Consider the following 7,874-nt stretch of genomic DNA (forward strand, 5'->3'; position numbering starts at 1 on the left):
ATCTTTACTTATTATTTTCTCTAATTAACAACAAAAACATAACACGACCATAGTGATCCTTGTTTCTCTTTCTCACAAGTCCTGGAGCACAATATGTGCTTACCCTTTTTTCTTTCAATACTTTTCTAGCCCCTGAGAGGCTATGGAGTTTTTTAATAGGGTTCAACGGGTCGTTCCTAGTATATTTTCATCTCTAAGACCCAAACAATTTTTTTAGTATGATGGTGTTGCCATTTAAAATGGGGTTGCGGATTGTAATCATTTTAACATGAAATTAAATAATGTAAAAAGCCAAAAAGTAAAAAATCAATAACAAATAAAGAAAAAAATTCATGCTCAAAACTTGGCATAAATGTTACTAACAAACAGTGTGATAAGAGAAATATGGTGTAATATTATTATACCATATATGCAAAGATTTGAATCAGATTACGAAATTAATCCGGTCACCTCCTGAGTTCAGAAATTAAAACCTCAGTGATTCCATAATTTCATCTGCACCTAAAACCCCCAATTCAGAAGGCGGAGCGAATCCGGAAAGATTGCCTCGGTTCGATTGTTCTCTGCAACTCGGGAACATGAAGTTGGAATCGCTAGTAATCGCGGATCTGCAAATTGTTTCAGTTTTCAATCGATTTGAACCATCTTTCTTAGTTCTGCAACAAACCATGAATTCACACTCAAACAGAGCTATGGTGAAAGCTGATTCAATAAGCAGATTGCATGACGCGCTGCTTATTCAAATCCTGTCACTTATTCCATTACCAGATGCACAACGAACACGAATTCTGACAAAAAGGTGGAAGAACCTGTGGGCACATCTCCCCATTCTTCATCTCGTGATGCCCTTCTGCTGGACGGCAGAAGAAATCAACAGGTTTCATGACTTGGTCAATCAAGCCCTTGATCTTCGTGGCAATATACCGATCCAAAGGTTTTATCTCTACTGTTCAAAGAACTGTAGTTATGACCGTGTTAGTGGTTGGCTTCGTAAAGTTGTCCAGTGTAAGGTTCAAGAGCTTGAGCTCAGGTTTCCTGCAGATAGATTTACGTTTAGATTTTGCTGGGATTTGTTTAAGACTTGCACTACTCTAGTCAGTTTAACTTTGCGTGGCGAATTTGTGCTAAATGTGCCTTATGAAGCCGAGATGTTGTTTCCATGTTTAAAGACGGTCAATCTAATATCTATTGTTTATCGTTGCAATAAATGTTTTAAGAATCTGATTTGCGGGTGTCCGGTTTTGGAAGAGTTGTTTGTTGAGAGACAATTGTTAAAACGGTCTGTTTGATAACATGGATACATTTGAGGTCATATCGACATCTCTAAAGACATTAAGGATATCATTTGCATTGTGTGTTAATGAGAATCTTAGGGTTGCTATCAATGCCCCTAATCTGGAATACCTTAGAGTATTGGACTTTATGTCATCACACTACTCTTTGACCAAGTCTTCGGCGCTTACCGAAGCTCACATCAACGTAGAACAAGCTTATCCTGGTCCTCAAATCGTTAGGTGCCTCACGTCTGTCAAAATCCTGACACTAAATCATAGGTCTTTAATGGTATGTTTATTCATTTATATTCAAAGTTTGATCCATTTAAGATATTTAGTTGGTTATCCAAACTGTAAATCGTTATGGCTGATTAAATCGCTCATTTAAGTTTCCTTTAAATAAAACATGCAATTGTTAGTTTCAAGGGGGTGATGAGCGCTTGAGTCTCTGCTAGACTGGTTTTTCGCCATCAACCCCCTTGAAGGCGACCTTTCCAACGCAAGTTGTGTTTTCATAGGGTTCGGTGGGTCCGTGAGATTACCGTAATGCTTTCTCACGGCTACAAAAAATGGAAACAGTCAAATAAACTTTTGATGCAAGCAAGAACGAATACTGAAATAATTATGAAAACAAGATAAAAACTTTGGATTCAGATGATGATGCTTACTGTTTCGTTTTTGCAGTCTCTATCCCAATTTTATGGTGTTTACATCCCCAAATTCCCTAAAGTGGTTAAGTTTGTGATTGAAATCAAAGCTAGTTCAGGCTGGAGATGCTTCTGGTCCTCTTAAATAAAATGCCTAATCTTGAGCATATTACCTTTTCAGGTGTAAGTTTACGTGTCCCAAATACTGTCTAAGTCTAACTCATTAACTTATGAATATATGTTCTGTTTATTAGATTATAATTATAAGCTAGATTATTAGTATTATTTGTAAAGTTTATTTATGTAATTATGTAACTCTTGTACTTAGGTTATACCGATTAAATGATTGTTAATCGGATAACCCTAACTTCTCCAAAGGGATTATATATAACCCTCCCTGGATACATTTGACGGTTACCAAAGAATACAATAACGATTCTCTTATTATCAAATTCATCTACAATATAATCTATTGATCCAGTATCTTCAATAATCTGGTTTCAGAGCCGGATAAACAAATCATACAATCAGGCGATTCAACAGTTTTTTTTCCTTCAATCATCACGAAAAAAAAAAACAAAATCACAAGATTTCTTTAGGGCGATGCAAGGCAGTGGAATACAAACCCAAATATCAAATTTATTGGGAAACAATTATTATCACTGGCATATTAAAATGCGAGTGCTACTTGAATCTCAAGATTTATGGAATATTGTTGAAACGGGCCATCGCGAACTACCAGCGGAATCAACCGAAGCCGTTATCAATGAACATAGAGAAAATGGAAAAAAGGATAGAAGGGCTCTACATATTCTATTCCAGGCATCGAGTGAACCAATATTTGAACGAATTGCAACAACAAACACATCTAAAGAAGCATGGGATATACTACATAAAGCCTATCGAGGGGAACAACGAGTACAACGGGTAAAACTTCAAACACTTCGTTGTGAATTTGATATATGTCGTATGAACGAAACAGAAACCATAGAAGAATACTTTAATCGAATCACGTTAATAGTAAACCAATTAAGAATGAACGAAGATAAGATTGATGAGCAAAGAATTATTGAAAAGATTATGCGAACCTTGACTCGAAAATACGAGTCCGTTGTAGTTGCAATTGAAGAATCAAAGGATATAACAACATTGTCCACGGAAGAACTTATGGGAACTCTACAATCCCATGAATTGAGAATAAAGCAATATGATACCCAACATATTGATCAAGCCTTTCAAATGCAAAACCAAAACATGAATGGTATAGTAATACATTAAGAAATCAAAGGAATTTTATTCCAAATAGAGGCATAGGAAGAGGACGAGGGGCAGATTCTCACCCCAAAACACGAACCAAATTAGATGTTATAATTGTCAAAAGTTAGGCCACATAAGTAGGTTTTGCCCAACCAGAAATTCGGATGAAACAAGAGAGAATATATTAATGCATGAGAGTGAAGTTAAGGAAGATGATGAGGATACGATGTTTATGATATTTAACATGGAGGAAAACACAAACGAAATAAGTTGGTATTTAGATAGCGGATGTAGTAATCATATGACTGGAAATAAAGATGCGTTTTTATCACACGGGAAGTTAGGACAGGGGACGATAAGAAACTTGCAGTTCTAGGATGTGGGGAAGTAAGTATTAACTTACAAGGAAAGAAAAAAATAATACCTAATGTATTCTATGTTCAAGGATTGAAGCATAAGTTGTTGAGTGTGGGACAATTAATTCAAAAAGGATATGAGGTGTTCTTCATGAAAGACTGCTGCAAAATCTAAGACCAACAAGGGTATAACATAGCCAATGTCAGAATGACTGAAAATAAAATGTTTCCATTAAGCTTAGATCGTGATATTAACCTTGCCCTAAAGGTCACCCTAAAGGATTATTCAATTTTATGGCACCATCGATATGGACATGTCAATTATGACAAATTAGTAGAAATGAGCAAAAAAGGAACAGTTAAAGGTCTTCCATCAGCTTACAGAATTGAACAAACTTGTGAAGGTTGTGTTATGGGTAAACATGCAAGGAAAACAATTCCAAAGAAAGCAACATGGCGTGCACAAAAGGTATTGGACTTGATCCATTCTGATATATGTGGACCCATGAGAACTCCAACCATAGGGGGATGCAAGTATTTCCTAACTTTCATAGATGATCATTCTAGGAAAAATTGGATCTATTTCTTAAAAGAAAAGTCACAAGTCCTATATTACTTCAAAGTATTTAAGAATCGAGTTGAGAACCAAAGTGAAAGGAAGATAAAAGGCATTAGAACAGATAGGGGGGGTGAATATTGCGGTCATGAATTTCAAACCTTCTTAAACGATCAGGGAATACATCACCAATTAACTACAAGTTACACACCACAACAAAATGGGGTGGCAGAACGGAAAAATAGAACTATAATGGAAATGAGCAGAAGTATGCTAAAGTCAAAGAATTTACGGGAGAGGCTGTTGCATGTGCTGTGTACATACTAAACAGAACCACATAAGGCACCTTAAAGTTTTTGGAAGTTTGGCATACGTTCACATCCCTCAACAAAAAAGAGGAAAATTAGATGATAAAAGAGAAAAAATGGTTTTTGTCGGATATAGAGAAAACAGCAAAGCTTATAGGCTTTATGACCCAACAACTAAGAAAATCATTGTAAGTCGGGATGTTATCTTGACGAAAATAGAACATGGGAGGAAAGCAACAATGAAAGAAAGAATGAAATACCATTTTGGATATCAGAAGACAAGATAGAAAATGCTCCTTCACAAAACACACTTTCTGGTAGGACACAAAACGTAAATGATGATGATCACAATGAACCAGACTCGTCCGAAAGTTTAGCAAATAACAGTCCTTTAATAAGAGAGGAAAATAATCAGCCTCAAACTATTGGAGTCGAGAACACTCTAGATGCCACAGCAAGTGTTAATGATCCACCAATAAAAGAAAAGGCTCTTAAAAACATCTACCGAAGGACGAAACCAATTACCCCTAGACAAGTAACCAGAATATATGAACAATCTGATGAAACAACTCAGAACAATAGAGAGCGATTACACTTTGCTTTATATATTGATAATGACCCACAAAGTTTTGAAGAAGCATATAAGAACGAAAAATGGAGAATAGCAATGGATAGTGAAATAGAATCCATTATCAAAAATAAAACATGGGGCATAGTGGATTTACCATCAGGACATAAATCCATAGGAGTAAAGTGGATCTACAAAACCAAGTACAATGAAAAGGGAGAAGTAGACAAATATAAAGCAAGGTTGGTAGTTAAAGGTTATAAGCAAAATATGGAATTGATTATCAAGAAGTATTTGCTCCTGTCATTCGCTTTGAAACTGTGAGACTAGTCATTGCATTAGCGGCTCAATATGGATGGTACATGCACCAAATGGATGTGAAATCGGCCTTTTTAAATGGAAGTTTAAATGAAAAGGTCTATATAGATCAACCTGAGGGTTATATTAGAAAAGGTCAAGAACACAACGTATGTCTTCTAAACAAAGCCCTATACGGACTAAAACAAGCACCACGTGCTTGGTACAACAGAATCGATGCATACTTTCAAAAACATGGATTCAGCAAATGCACATTCGAACATACGTTGTTTCTAAAATTCAACAACGATGTTAGATTGATAGTTTGTCTATATGTTGATGATTTAATCATAACAAGCAATTCTCTGGAAGAAATATACACTTTTAAAAGGGATATGAAGGCTGAATTTGAAATGACCGACATGGGTATGCTGCACTATTTTTTGGGAATGGAAGTCACACAGCATGAAACTACTATTGGCATCTCACAACAAAAGTATACTCAAAGCATGTTAAAGAGATTTAACATGAGTGATTGCAAATCAGCTATCACACCAATGGAGTATGGACTGAAGTTATCAAAGGATGATCCAGAAGAGTTAATTGATCCCAATCTTTATAGAAGTTTAGTGGGGAGTCTAATGTACCTCACCAACACAAGACCCGATATAATGTATGAGGTTAGTAAAATAAGTCGCTTCATGGAAGAACCCACTAAGACACATTGGGAAGCCGGGAAAAGGATACTACGTTATATAAAAGGAACAGTGAATCATGGAATTATTTACACAAAAGGAAGTGGAAAACTAATCGGGTTTAGTGATAGCGACTATGCGGGAAACCTTGACGATAGCAAAAGCACATCAGGCTGTGCCTTTCACTTAGGGTCAGGGATAATATCATGGCAATCAAAAAAACAAAAGGTAGTAGCACTTTCATCAACCGAAGCAGAATATATAGCATTGTCTCTAGCCGGATGTCAAGCCTTGTGGATTAAAGGAATACTAAAAGAGCTTAGACTCAATGATGAGCAACCCACAACAATGTTCTGTGATAACAAATCTACAATCTGTCTCACTAAAGAACCAACGTACCATGGAAAGAGCAAACATATGCGTATAAAATATCATTTCATTAGAGACTTGGTGAAAAATCAAGACATTGATGTTCAGTTCTGTGCAACCAAGGATCAAATAGCAGATATATTAACCAAAGCACTCCAACCAAAGGACTTTCATCGCTTCAAAGCCTTCATGTGTGTTGCACAAATCATCTAGCTTACGGGAGGATATTAGATTATAATTATAAGCTAGATTATTAGTATTATTTGTATAGTTTATTTATGTAATTATGTAACTCTTGTACTTAGGTTATACCGATTAAATGATTGTTAATCGGATAACCCTAACTTCTCCAAAGTGATTATATATAACCCTACCTGGATACATTTGACGGTTACCAAAGAATACAATAACGATTCTCTTATTATCAAATTCATCTACAATATAATCTATTGATCCAGTTTCTTCAATACTGTTCACTATGATCTTTACAATTTCTGTCATTTTGGAGGTTGAATGGAAATATGTAATCTATTCTTGTGTATCTATAGGGATTTTATCCTGGCACGCATGCACATGCTCTAAACGAGAGTTGGAACCCGCCAGCAGAGGTACCAGCTTGTTTACGTTGTAAGATGAAGGAGATTATTATTGATAATCAAGAAACCGTATCACCAGAACAGTTTGAGTTGATAAGATATCTGTTGAATAGCGCGGATAAGTTGGAGAGTTTGAAAATGAATGCTCGTACAATCAGCACAAAGATGCGTGACCAGGTATTGAACATATACCGTAGCTCCAAATCATGCCGGATTCAATTTGTTTAAACGGATGATAATTCTCAAGGAATCACAACTACAGTTATCTCAGCAGTCATTTTCAATCTTTGCAAACTCGACCTTTTTTTCAGACTTTTTTGTTTCTTGATTGTGCAATTAGTAATCTTGAATTGTTTCTTATAGCTTATACACAGTAAACTGACTTGTGCTGATTTGATGTACCCCCTTTCCGGCCTCCATTTTACATAAATGGTTTGGTCAGTGGTTCATAACATGCACTATGTATCCTTATTAATTTGTGGAGGCTGGAACTCTAGAAGTATTGCATTCACAACTACAACAAACTGAAAAAACTAAGTGTTAACGTGCTGAAAGTAAATCGATTTAAACAGGTTTTGTTCTGGTTTAGCCGTAGACCAGAACCTGAATATATTAATCAGAAAGCATATAATGTTAGAATAAAGACGTTTGAAATTTGGAAAATTTTATAAACAATGGACATATTTTTGAGAAGCCCTTGATGCTCACACGCGTCCTGGATCAATTTTAGTGCATCAACGAAATGATAGACTGGTCAACTTCAGAGTCCTTCCTACGCTTTTTTTTTTCCTTTTAGATGAACGCAGGTATGTAAGTTAATTGCGTGAAGAAAACCTAAACAAATAGGGCTAATAATGGCGATTTGAGAAGAAAATACGAAAACACTATCAACAAGTGAATAGTTCCTTGCTCAACAAATTCACGTACATTTAACTCGGTATGTCTGAGGAG

The 7,874-nt window shown here is 35.9% G+C and overlaps 1 pseudogene; it reads left to right on the forward strand.

Moving 5' to 3' along the window:
* Nucleotides 1–578: 578 nt before the first annotated feature.
* LOC143557416 (F-box protein At4g22280-like) lies at nt 579–7,603 on the forward strand (annotated as a pseudogene).
* Nucleotides 7,604–7,874: the final 271 nt, after the last annotated feature.

This window comes from Bidens hawaiensis, unplaced genomic scaffold, assembly GCF_021521415.1.
Source record: "Bidens hawaiensis isolate Kalapana, Puna unplaced genomic scaffold, B.hawaiensis_p1.1 tig00018958_1, whole genome shotgun sequence".
Taxonomy (NCBI): Eukaryota; Viridiplantae; Streptophyta; class Magnoliopsida; order Asterales; family Asteraceae; genus Bidens; species Bidens hawaiensis.